The sequence below is a fragment of the Trichosurus vulpecula genome, chromosome 6 (genome assembly GCF_011100635.1).
Source record: "Trichosurus vulpecula isolate mTriVul1 chromosome 6, mTriVul1.pri, whole genome shotgun sequence".
In the NCBI taxonomy this organism is placed as follows: Eukaryota; Metazoa; Chordata; class Mammalia; order Diprotodontia; family Phalangeridae; genus Trichosurus; species Trichosurus vulpecula.
The window spans coordinates 123,290,649-123,303,967 of record NC_050578.1 but is presented as its reverse complement, the minus strand read 5'-3'; the positions used below and the strand labels follow the sequence as shown (position 1 = coordinate 123,303,967).

The 13,319-nt window shown below is 34.9% G+C and overlaps 1 pseudogene; it reads right to left on the bottom strand.

The window, feature by feature from the left end:
* Positions 1 to 12,339: 12,339 nt before the first annotated feature.
* LOC118854527 lies at positions 12,340 to 12,735 on the bottom strand (annotated as a pseudogene).
* Positions 12,736 to 13,319: the final 584 nt, after the last annotated feature.

The window sequence follows — 13,319 nt, the reverse complement described above, 5'->3', positions numbered from 1 at the left end:
TAAAACACATTTGGTGACATCTTATTTGGTGAAATATTACCATTTCCTTAAGGGCAAATGGAGTTCACAGGTTATTTGCTGGTTACACTTCACACTTCACTCTTTCTACATAAGTGGACTGTCTTCCTTTCTGATGACACAATTCTCTAATAACAGACACCATGCATGCAAGACACTTGTTATCTGCAAATCTTTGAGATGTAATGTGTTTCAGCCTATTTACACCCACTTATACAGCAAGTTTCCTCCTTTGATGAAGTTACTTTTTGTCTTAATGAAATTTCTTCTGTTTAAATAAAGTAAAGCCTTTCTCTTTTTTCTTGGATGGATTGTAATCAAGACCCTTATCTTTGGATGTTAAAAGAATCTTACAAGACAACGAAAAGAATTTAAATGAGATAATTTCTACATTGTACCTACATATTTTTTCTATTTTAAAAATACATAAAAATACAATTGGATATGAAATTCCTTTTGGGGAACAGCCTGGTTTTTGTGAAATGCTAAATTATAAAATGCTAGTAATGTTTTCAGATATACTCAGAGAGGTTAAGAATACTGAGGAATGAAATGTAAATATTATTATTCATTAAGGGAAATAAAGGATTTATTAATCACTTACTCTGTGCCAGACATTATACTAAAGAATTGGAGATTAAAATAGAAGCAAACAAGGTAACCTCTGTCCTCAAGGAGTTTCATTCAAATAGAAGATGACAATATATAAAAGGAAATTGGATAGTGGAGTGCGGCAGTATGTTGTCAGGGCAGCTGATAGGATAGAAGGACTAATTGGGAAAAAGGCAGGCCATAGAAGCTGGGGATTAAGACTGATGATTTGTGATAGCTGCATACTTCATCTTTCCTGATAGTTGTGATGAGGGATATGCTATACCTAGTTTTAAGATAACTTTAGTGTAGGTCAATTATGAAGCTGATAAGAGGAACCTCAAAACCTGGCTTTCCATCCCCCCCCCCCAAGAAGCAGCAATCATCACAATAGTCAAGACTATAATCAAAGAAGTTCAAAGGAGAATTTTTAAGTGACTGAAGATTTAAAGTTTTGAATCATCCAATTTCATAAGTACTGTCCCACAAACCCTCAAAGATGCATCCAGAAAACAGAGACTGAGTGAATTTAAACCTTGCCAAAGTAAATGAGTCCCTCCCCAATAGTATGAGAAATTTCAGAATAACATGTATCTTAGCTCTGAGAGGACAAGATGTTCAACTCAGTTAAATAAAATTCACAAACAATGATAACACATTTACTATGTGAAAGATACTCTCCTGGTGCTGGAGACACAAAGACAAAAATTAAACAATCCCACCACTCCTGGAACATACATTTTATAGGGAGAGATATAACCTGTAGACAAATATGAAAGGAGAGAGCGAAATTACATTATGGGCATGGGGAACAGACTTTATGTAAAAGCACTCAGGTAGGAGAGGATAGAGTGCTGAATTCAGGGAATAGCTATTAGTGTAGTCTCACTGGAACATTAAGCAAGTGGTAGGATGTAATCTTGGGGAATATAAAAGAAGGTAGAAGTCAGCATACTCACGGATCCTGTAAGGGTTTGTGGGGGAGTATATACTTAATAGATCATGTTCTAACATCAGAGTTTTAGAATAGTGTAAAAGATGCTACCTCAAGCAACTTTCTGATTACTATTTCAGTTTTCCATTTTCTTTCTATCTCTAGTACTTAGCAGAGTTCCAGGTATATAACAGGTGCTTAATAAATGCTTGTTTACTTGACTTAGCTCTGTAGATGATTCACCCATTGTCCTGGGAGCTTTCTTTTAATTTTCATATTTTTCAGGGAAAAAATAGGCTCTCCAACAGGTATCCACTACTCTTGATATACAACTGCCATATTTTGCTATTGACTCTATTGGATATATCTTCAGATATAAATATATATATATACATATATATATACACAAATACATATAGATATTGATATAAATATAGAATGATATACATAGATGCATATGCATACATATATGTATACAGATGATATCATAATAGATAAATGATGTTTTAATATCAAGTTATCAAAAATTAATTATCAGTTTATATGATGAGCCTAATGAATTCCTCTTCCTTCATAAAGGCAACATGTTACATACTGATTACATCTACCATGGTCTTTTTTATTTATCTTTGACTAACATGCAATTGTGATTCTTCTAAGCTCTTAGTATTCTATGATTGGTGATCAAATAAAATCATCAGGATTTTATTATTGCACAGGTAACTTTTCCGGCCCGCAACATATTATTTATATTTGAGGCAGTTGCTACAAAAAGACAGTAGCTCAGATGCAGAGATTGTTTTAATAATTACAAGGTTCTTTCCTTACAACAAATTTATGTAAGAAAGCACCAATATTCTCGCTTTACAGAACAGGACATTGAATAAATTTCCCAAGATCACAAAAAATGGTGAATTCTGTAGCTGGAGCTTAAACTCAGATTGACTGACTCTTAGGTCAGTTTTGACATGTCATCTTCTTGTGCAATTAAACTGGGAACTGAGCTGAATAACAGGAGGAAATTACACTCACTAAGATTTGGGAAATTGGATGATGGTTTTATGTTGATATTTTATTTTATTTGGTTCATTTAAAAATCAAATTATTCATTAATATTTGGTGACAGAAGTACAAAGTTGGGTGTAGGCGAGGATGCAAAAGGTGCATTGGAAAACATGGTAAAGAACTAATAAACAAGAATAATCAAACACTTGTTGAGTACATAGAAATCCCATGCCTACGGGCATATCTTGAATGCTTTCTTTGAGAAGATAGTTGAAAGGATATGAAACTGTGAACAGGAAATAACATCACAAAAATTAAACAGATTATATTTTAGCAGACATTAAACAACTGCTTAATGATATGGAAGTTATTTCCCAGTAAGCTTTGCATACATAGTCAGAAGAAATACATGTTACAGCAAAGATCAAAATGAATATCAGATTTTCAAAAAAGAGATATATGGCAACAACTGAGGCCACTTCAACATGATCTATTTGAATCAGCCATTGTTGCTTGGAAATTGGCAAAGAGATAAAAAGGCAGTCTTTCCCCATTTCTTAAGAAAGTTTAACTGACAGAAGTCCATGTGGTCTATTCTTTCATTTATTTACTAGCTGCTCACAGTTGGTAAATCCAAATATCCCCTTAGGTAAATTAGGAAATGTATTATTTAGGTTTATATACCAGTATTTTGGGAGGTTGATGAGCATGTATCAATACTCCAGGGCCTGATCAACCCCCTGGTTTGCTGATCATATCAAGGTTAGTCAACTTTAGAGAATGAAATATGTGGTAATTCTACCAAGTCAAAATACCCTGTATAGTACAGTTTAGGGCAGTCTGCCTGGCTAATTATCTCAATCACAAAAAAAGACTATTGTAGGCAACTGCTATTTGAGATTTTCTAATCTCATATTTTGAATGCATTTATCCTAAATTTCTAAAAAACTAAGATGCTTTGATCTATCTCCTTTAAGAAAAAACCCAAATGGGAGGTCAACCCCATTTCTGAGTATTTTTCACCCACAGTGAGTGCTTCTGCACATGTGAAAAGCTGTATGAGAAAAGGTTTTGCAAAGTCACTTGGAAGAATAATATTCTTTTGGATTTAAGGTTTATTTTTAACTATAAATGCTCCTACAAATGTTCCTTTAAATGGCCCAACAAATGTTCTTGTGAATGTCAACTGCAAATGTTCTCGTGAATGTCAATTCCAAAGGTTGAGGAAAATGGTCTTACAAATGTTCTTGCAAATGTTTTTGCAGATCTAACAACAAGCAAGGAACAAGCTGGGAGCAGTTCTAAACTGGATTGATCAGTTAATAAATATTTGAAGAACATCTACATACTGTAGTTGGAGGAGTCCTGACTTTGGTATCAGATGACATGGCTTCCAATCCCAATTCTAATGCTTATTATCTGTGTAACCTAAGGTAAGTCATGAGATACCCTTGTTACTCAGAGTCTTTGAAAGTACAGGGGTTATTCAGTAATGTCAATGGTTTGAGCCTCCACCACTGTGCTTCATTCTAAGATTTTTCAGTTAAGTATCAATTTAATCAGCCAACCTTAAGTAGGTTTTAGAAAGGATTATTACCAAAATGATATCATAAGAATAATTAATACAAAACATTTTCCAAAATCTGCAATATACTTCCCAACAAATATATGCAAAGTCCAGAGGAAAATGTCATCAAGCTTAAAGAGAGTACTCACACAAACACTAATTCACATCTCCTGACTACAGGACATATTTTTTCTCTCACATATGGGATGGATTTCCAAGTGTGAGAGACTTTTCCTAACAGGAGGCTGTGACTGAATTTTGAAGACTTCATCTCAAATAAATACCCTAAAGTAAAAGAGTAGAAAACTATGTATATTTTAGTGGGCATTGTTTTGTTTTTAGGCTTAAAATAAGCTAATCTGGGTATGCATGGATACACCAATTGTTGTGTATGTGATATTCAGGGAGAATTAGCACTTCTAATGTGAGGGTTTGTCTAGCCCTTTTCAGGACTGCTCATAAGTTTGGCGTCACCTGATTTACCCAACTTTTTTTGTTTTGTTTTTGTTTTCACCTGTGACTTCAAGAAGCTATAGTAGGCCCTGTCATCATGCTATGGTAAACCAACTGAGCACATGAGCTAAATCAGGGTGAGAGTAACCTACAGGTCTCAAATGTCAGCGGGGTAGGGGATGTCTACCATAAGCATGTAAAGACTTTTCCAGGGCCAATGGGCAGATGAGAACAATTTGTTTTGAGTGCCACAAAGGTGGATGAAATAAGTGCTGTGAAGAGCTTAGAATTTGGTCAGACATCAAAGAAGCCGAGGTCATCTATTGCATTATGGGTTCCCTCTAGTGTTTTTGACTTTTGTCCTACCACTAGACTTTAATGATTCTGGAAGAGAAAGAGAGGCTAAAAACTTTGTGTAAGTCTGCCTCACTTAAATCCAATTGACACACAAGTCAAGACATCACCCATTATGTCACTGTTCTCTTCAAAAAAGGACAGACAACAAGAAAAGGATTATCAGTGGGACTGCTCTTGTCACATGATTCTCTTTCCTTTTTTGGTTATATATCTCCCAATGACAACCTTTACACAACTTCTCCTAAGTAATTCATTATTGACAATTTTTCTCTGTATTTTTTTTCTGTCGAATGGCTGTTACGAAACATTATGGTCACTGAAGAATTGAAATTGAGAATTACCCAAAAGGAAAAGGAGAGGAGCAGGTTGGGTATTCCCAGACTGCAAAACACTGCATATAAGGAATAACGGAAGAGAAATAGGGTGAAGGATGTCATAAAATAAATGTATAAGCAGAAAAGAATATGATCTTGTTATGTAGCAAGAACAAGGGATAAATTAAACAAAACCCATGTCTTTAACAGGTACCACCATGATGTAAAAAAGAAAAAAAAAAACAAGGTACACCCAACTCCTGCCTACCACATTGGAAGAAACACCTATGGTAAATTTTTGAGAGCATAGACGAAAAAACATAATGAACTGTGATCTGAATTACTGGACAGAATATCTGTATCTAGGAGATCACAGATACATTTAAGTTTCATGTCTCTGAGTAATTATTCACCAAAGGATTAAAGTTGAGTTTTATCCAAAGCGCTATGGAGAAGCATATCTGAAGTCACTACAATGCAGCAACTTGGATAAATACATATTATTTTATATTCTATCTTAAATATTCATACACATACCTCAAAGGTACAATAGATGTTATTTAGTCCAATTCCCTCATTTTGTAAAGGAGAAACTTGAGGGCCACAGAAGTACAATGACTTGTTCTTGTATTCCAGCCCTTAGAATAATGCCTAACAAATAGTAATCACTTAGTAAATGTTATTTCTCCCCCTTGCCTTTTTTTGTGTAAGGTCATTCAGGTAATAATGGTAGACTTGAAATTCTATCATAGGACCTTTAAACTCAAATAATTATCAATGGATAATCTGGTCGTTACCTGAAAGATTACAGACTAGATGGCCAAGGGATTTCAGAAAATATACCAAGAGGATCACTTGAACAAATTGGCAAAGGGTAGCTTGGAGAAGAAAAAACTAAATGGAGAGAGGATAGTTGACTTTATTTTTTTAAGAGCTGTCATTTGGAAGACAGGTTATACAGGTTTATTCTCTGCAGACCTAACACTAGAAGCAACGGATAGGAATTTCAAAAAGGCAAATTTAGGCTTCATCTAGTGAAAACAATTACTTGGAATTATAACAACTCCGAAGTAGAATGAATTGCTTTCAGAGGTAGTGGGCTGCATTTCATGGAAGTTCTTCCATAGTCTGGACAACTGTCTGTTAAGAATATAATAGGGAGGGATTACTGTGCTGGTGCCAATTGGACAACATGCACTCTGGGTCCTTTCAAATCTGAAATTCTGTGAATCAGTGATCAGCCTACATTTCTCCTGTCCCCTCACTTGACCTCCTAGCCTTAGCTATTATGTAACCAGCTGTGATGCTGGGGAACATCCTCAATATAATCAATTCACTTCAATATCTCTTGTATTTGCATTCTCATGATATGTCAGAATGCTCACGACTTATTGAAATTTTTACGACCCCCTCTTCAGCTGTCTTTGAGTTATGGATTATATAAAGCTAGAAGCAGCATCCCCCCAAAATAAACAAACAAACAAAAACAGTTCAAAAGAAATGAGAGCCAATAAATATATTCCTCACCCATTTGTAGCACCACTAAAAATACACCAAACAGGGCATAATATTATTAATAGGAAGGGGAAAATCCATTTTATGGAAATATACTATGAGGAGTATTTACAACTAATGTCAAAATGATTTGCTGTCCTTATATTCTGACTCAATATTATGGGTCTTCAGAAATATACAGAGCGACATACTGGTTTCACTATACATTTATTTCAATTTCGTTTTTTACTTATCACCTTAGCAACTTAAGCAGGTTAAAAGTGTCCCCATAAGATTATGAGAAGGAATATTCTTAAGCAAGGGCTCTTAGTCAACGTGACAAAACTAGCAAGGTCAAGTCACCATCCATATATCTTTGAGGCTGTATAAACATTAAGTGGATTGGCAGTTTTAAAAATAAATTGTGATTTATTTTTGTCTCTGAAATTTCCTACCTGAATGCAGCTGCATTTGAACAGGGGCAAAGATGCTGTCCTCTACTCAAACTTTTCAAGCCATCTCTATTAAAAAGTCCATAAAACAAAGTATTGAAATGAAGATTGCATTGATTTCCTGCAAGTTATTGCAAGGTAAGAGGAAACCGTTATCTTCAAGTCAATCAATGTAATCTACATTAAAGTACATTGTCTCTTACAGTGCCAGGAAACATTCAGTGAGCTCCATTATCCAAGGGTCGGCTATGACCACCTAATTTTGTCAGGTCTCAGATTTATGGTTATATGTCCCCACCACCTTACAGTCAGCAAGATTGGTCAACCTTTGCAAGATCTAATTTTAGTTTTTTTTTCTGTGGTTTCCTCACAAGGTTCATTAGTTCCTAACTTCTGGTTAACAATAGATGGATAAATCCTATTCCTTTTTTTGACACAGAAATATAGAGCCTTAGTCTTTTAAAATATTGAATATATTCATTTTTGTTTATAATTTCACAACATTTATACATAATTATTCACTCATTACCTCTATTTTCATGAATCAATGTTTTAGAAATATTAAATTAACATGTTTTAAATATGACTAAAATATTTTCATAAAACAAAAATCCCTTGATTTTTTCTAATGTTATGTATTTCAAATGGCAATACCATATTTACTGGACTTATTCGGTTTATTTTTCATTGTCTCCTTGCCTAGGATAAGGGTAGGGCCTGGACTTGTGTTTTCATTGGTTTAAGGAAGTTCCAGGTGAGGAAACTCCCTCTAACATCTTAGAGGTCTGTGCCTTGATTGTATTTGGAATTGCATTCCAACAATTTTCATCTGTGGGAAAAAACTCAAATGACACATCACTTAAAAATAATATATTACCTAATTTAAAACATATAAGTAAAATTAGTCAGGTAAATTATTGTGTGTCTTCAAGCTGTTAAATTATGCAAACTTGTCAAATATTATAAAACATTTACAACAGGATTATGTATAATAAAATACAGTAGAAACCACAGCAAATTTTATATGTGGCATGAGGTATAGGAAAGAATCAAAGATGGAGCTAAGATTACAAGTCTTCTTGTGCAAACTAGCATAATGGTAGTGGAAATTTGAGAAGTTGAGGAGGAACAAGTATGGGGAACAAGGATCAGTAGTTTTGTCATAGTCATGTTTGATTTTAGGTGAGAAAAGGACATCTAAGTGGAGATTTTTAGCAGTCACTTTGAAATGTGGGGCTAGAAATCTGAGGGTACAGGTACAAATATAGTTTGGTATGTAACCTGCTTGGGGCTATAATCAAAACTATAAGATTGGATTGGATTCCAAAGGAGAGAGTTTAAGAAGAGAGGAAGTGCTAGGACAAAACCTTGGGGACTATTCAAGGATTAGGAAGAGCTTGAGAAGTGAGCAAAGAGCAAGAGGAGGAGCAAGTAGAGAAGTGAAGGAACACTTGGGAAACAATGTCAGGGATTGGTACACAGTTTCAAATGACAAAAAGAAATGAAGGAATCTGAAAATAGGTGCATGAGGGGAAGATCCTTCTGTTTTGTGAAAGAATATTATTAGTAACCTTAGAGGGAAGCAATAGTAAAGTGGTTAGAGCAGAATACAGATGGTGAGGGTTTAAAGAATGAATGAGATACAAGAAAATCGATACAAGGAGCACAAACTATATTTTTTGGAAATGTGACAAGGAAAAAAGGAGAAAAAGAGGATAATAGATTAAGAGGCTAGCAAGGTCAACGGAAAGTTTACCCATTTCTTTTTGAGAGGATACCTGATAGCCTCTCACATGCTAAAGGAAAGGCTGAGTGTGCAGCCTGTCTTTCAATCCATCACCCTTCTAGGATTTTCATCACTAACGACCACTTGAAAGCAAGAGACTAGATATATTAAAAGGAGCCCTATTTTTGTAGTGTTCTAAGATTTTTAAAACACTTTATTAAGGCTCTGTGAGGTAAAAGATGTACATTTTAAAGATGGCAGTCCATAGAGGTTAGGCTATTTGTCTATAATCACAAAACTAGTAAGTATGTAAGTCAGGACTCAAAATTAGGAATACTATTTAGAATTGAAATTAGTATCTTATTACAAATCACACGAGTAAACTAAGGCCTCTGGAGCCGAAGCAACGTATCTATGGTCATAATATTGCTAAATGATAGAATCAGGAATTGAATGTCCTCAATTATTCCAAAACTCATCACATTTCAAACTGTTTCTGCCCTCCAACAACCCAGTGAGCGGTATCTCTGTATCCTTTCCATACTCTGGAGAATATTACCTATTATCTCTTCATAATATCCCTTTGTAGCACAGATTCTTAAGTGAATATTATTGTGCTGCTGTATGTTCTCAATCCTTATATGTCAGAACCATAGGGCTAGATTCTTTTTTAATAGCATTTTATTTTTCTGAGCTTACACAAAGATAATTTTATCATTCATTTTTACAAAATTTTTAGTTACAATTTTTCTCCCATCTCTCCCCCTTCTTCCTAAAACAGTAAGCAATCATGTAAAATCATGTAAATCATGTAAATGTAAATCATGCAAGTCACGCAAAATATATTTCCACATTATTCATAGAAAGAATAAATAGACAAAAAGGGAAAAAAACATGAAAAAATAAAAAAACTGAAAATAGTATGCTTCCATCTGCAATCAGAATCCATCAAATCTTTCTCAGGCTATGAATAACATTTTCCATCATGAGTCCTGTCAATTGTCTTGATCATTGTATTATTGAGGAGAGCTAGGTAATTCATAGTTGATCATCATAAAATGTTGCTGTTAACTGTTTATGATGTTCTACTGGTTCTCCTCATTTTACTTGGCATGAGTTCATATAAGTCTTTCCAGGTTTTTCTGAGATCCACCTGCTCATCATTTCTTATTGAACAATAATATTCCATCACAATCACATACAACAGTTTGTTCAGCCATTACTCAATTGATGGGCATGCCCTCAATTTCCATTTTTTTACCACTACAAAAAGAACTACTTTAACTATTTTTGCACATGTAAATCCTTTCCCCTTTTTATGATCTCTTTGGGATACAGACTTTATAATGGTATTACTGGATCAAAGGTTATGCACAATTTTGTTGTCCTTTGGGCATAGCTCCAGATTGTCTCCAGAATGGTTGGATCAGTTCACAACTTTACTAGCAATGCATTAGTATCCCAATTTTACTACATCCTCTCCAACATTAATCATTTTCCTTTTTTGTCACATTATCCAATCTGATAGGTACCTCAGAGATGTTTTAATTTGCATTTATCTGATCAAAAGCAATTTAGAGCACTTCTTTATATGCTTATAAATAGCTTGGATTTAATTATCTGAAAACTGCCTGTTCATATCCTTTGACCATCTATCAATTTGGGAATGACTTGTATTCTTATAAATTTGAATTAGTTCTCTATATATTTAAGAAATGAGGTTTTATCAGAAATATTGGCTGTACAGATTATTTCCCAGCTTTCTGTTTTCCTTCTAATCTTGGTTGCATTGTTTCTGTTTGTGCAAAAGCCTTTTATTCTATTTTATATTCTGGAATCCTCTCTATCTCTTGTTTAATCATGAATTTTAAACTTTTTCCATATTGTAACTGGTAGACTATTCCTTGCTCTCATAATTTGTTTGTGATATTGTGCTTTATGTTTAAATCATGTACTCATTTTGAGGTATTGTGTGAGATGTTGGTCTATACCTAGTTTGTACCCTATTGTTTTTAAGTTTTTCCAGAAGTTTTTGTCAAATACTGAGATCTTATCCAGGAACCTGGGGTCTTTTGGGTTTATCAAACACTAGGTTACTATGGTCATTTACTACTGTGTCTTCTGTACCTAATCTATTTCACTGATACACTACTTTATTTCTTAGCCAGCACCAGATAGTTTTGATGATTACAACTTTATAATACAGTTTGAGATCAGGCATTGTTAGGCTACCTTCATTGCATTTTTTCCATTAATTCCCAGTATATTCTTGAACTTTTGTTCTTCCAAATGAATTTTGTTATTATTGTTTCTAGCTTTATCAAATAATTTTGGCAGATTGATTTGCATGGAAATGAATAGGTAAAGTTGTTTAGTCAGAATTGTCATTTTTATTATATTGGCTCAGCCTATTCATGAACAATTTATATTTCTCCAATAGACATGACTTAATTGTGTGAATAGTGTTTTGTAATTGTATTCATATGATCTGTGGGTTTGTCTTGGCCAGTAGATTCCCAAGTATTTTATATTCTCTACATTTATTTTAAATTAAATGTCCCCATCTATCTCTCACTCCTGGGCTTTGCTGGTAATATATAGAAAGGCTGATGATTTATGTGGGTTTATTTTATATCCTGCAACTTTGCTAAATTTGTTTATTATTTCAAGTACTTTTTATACTTAATTATCTAGGATTCTCTAAGTATACCATCATATCCTAGGGAAATTGGTCTATAGTTTTCTTTCTCTATTTTAGTTCTATCTCATTTAGGTATCAACTCCATATTTGTGTCATAGAAGAAATTTGGTAGGGCTCCTTCAAGTAATTTTTTTTTTAAAAATAGTTTATATAGTATTGGAATTAATTTTGTTTTACTTGCATGGCCAATTCATTGATATGTTCTTTCTCCATTTTGTTAATGTATGAATTTAGAGAAATAAATTTTCCCCCAATTGCCTGTATCCCATAAATTTTGGTATGTTGTCATTCCCTTTAATGAAATAATTGATGATTTCTTTTTTTTTAGGGTCATATGTTGGCATTTATTATTTAAGTTCAAGAACAGGTTGTGAAAGGGGTGGGTGTGGGAGGGCCTAGAGGAGAGGGAGGGAAGAGACAGGGAGACTAGTGTCACTCGTCTGTGTCTGCTCTAGAGGGGGTTGATCCTGATTTCTGAGCCTTGGTCCAGGGCACACAACGAAGCACGCGATTAAGATGAGGTTGGGGGGTACAGGTTTAGGAAAACACGGGGCGGGGTGGGGGTGGCCAGAGTTACACATCCAACCAGAGGTGGGGGCTGGGATTCTCCTTGGATCAGCAGCACCGCTTCTTTTTAGGAATTGAAGCATAGTGATAAGTTCCATCCCACTTATTTCAGCTCTTATAAAATATTCTTGTAGTTAAAAGTCTGTGCTAAAGAATTCTTTCATCGCCTCTCTAACTTCTTGTACTTTGCTTCTAGTTTCTTTGAATATGCATCCAATTTTTAAGCTGCCTGCTCAAGAGCTGCTACTTGCTCCTCAATTAGAGTGATCTGATCCAGATAAGGCTGAAGTGCTGCACATTTCTGGTTTAAGTCCTTTAGGTTTCTACTTATGTTTACTGCAATATCTTTCATTTCTAGATACTTCAAGCTAGTCAGTTTGTTAATATTTTCCATAAGTTTATAATCTTCACTGGTAGCTGTGAGCTTGCCCGTCAGGTACGTGGCCATTTTGGAGAACATGTCCTGGCACAGCCCCGTGATGTCCGCCTCGGCGGGCTCCGTGGCCTCCTCCGCCGTCTCCACCACCGCATCGTCTAGGCCGGGGAAGGGAGGTAGGAGAAAAAATGGAGGGAAGGATGGGATGGCGAAGAGGGGGGAAAAGAGGGGGAGAAGGGAGGGGGAGGGGGGGAAGGGAGAGGGGCAAGAGTGGAAGGGAAGGGAGAAAAGGGGAAGGGTGAATAGTCTAATAATTGATGATTTCTATGAGTTGTTCTTTGACCCCCTTATTCCTCAGGACTAGATTATTTAATTTCCAATTTATTTTAATCAATCTTTCCACCGCTCTTTGTTGAGTGCAATTTTTATGGCTTAATGATCTGAAAAAGATACATTCAATATTTCTGCCTTCCTATATCTGATTTTGAGGTTTTTATGACCTAAAATATAGTTGATTTTTGTGTAGGTTCCATGTGCTTCTCAGAGTAAGGTATATTCTTTTCTGTTGCTATACAGTTTTCTCCAAATGTCATATCTAAAATTTCTAATCTATTCACCTCCCTGGTTTTTTTCCTTGTTTATTTTGTTGTTAGATTTATCAAGTTCTGAGAGGGGAGAGCTGAGGTCCCCCACTTGTATAGTTTTACTGTCTATTTCTTCCTGTAATTCATTTAACGTTTCCTTCAAGATCTTGGATGCTATAC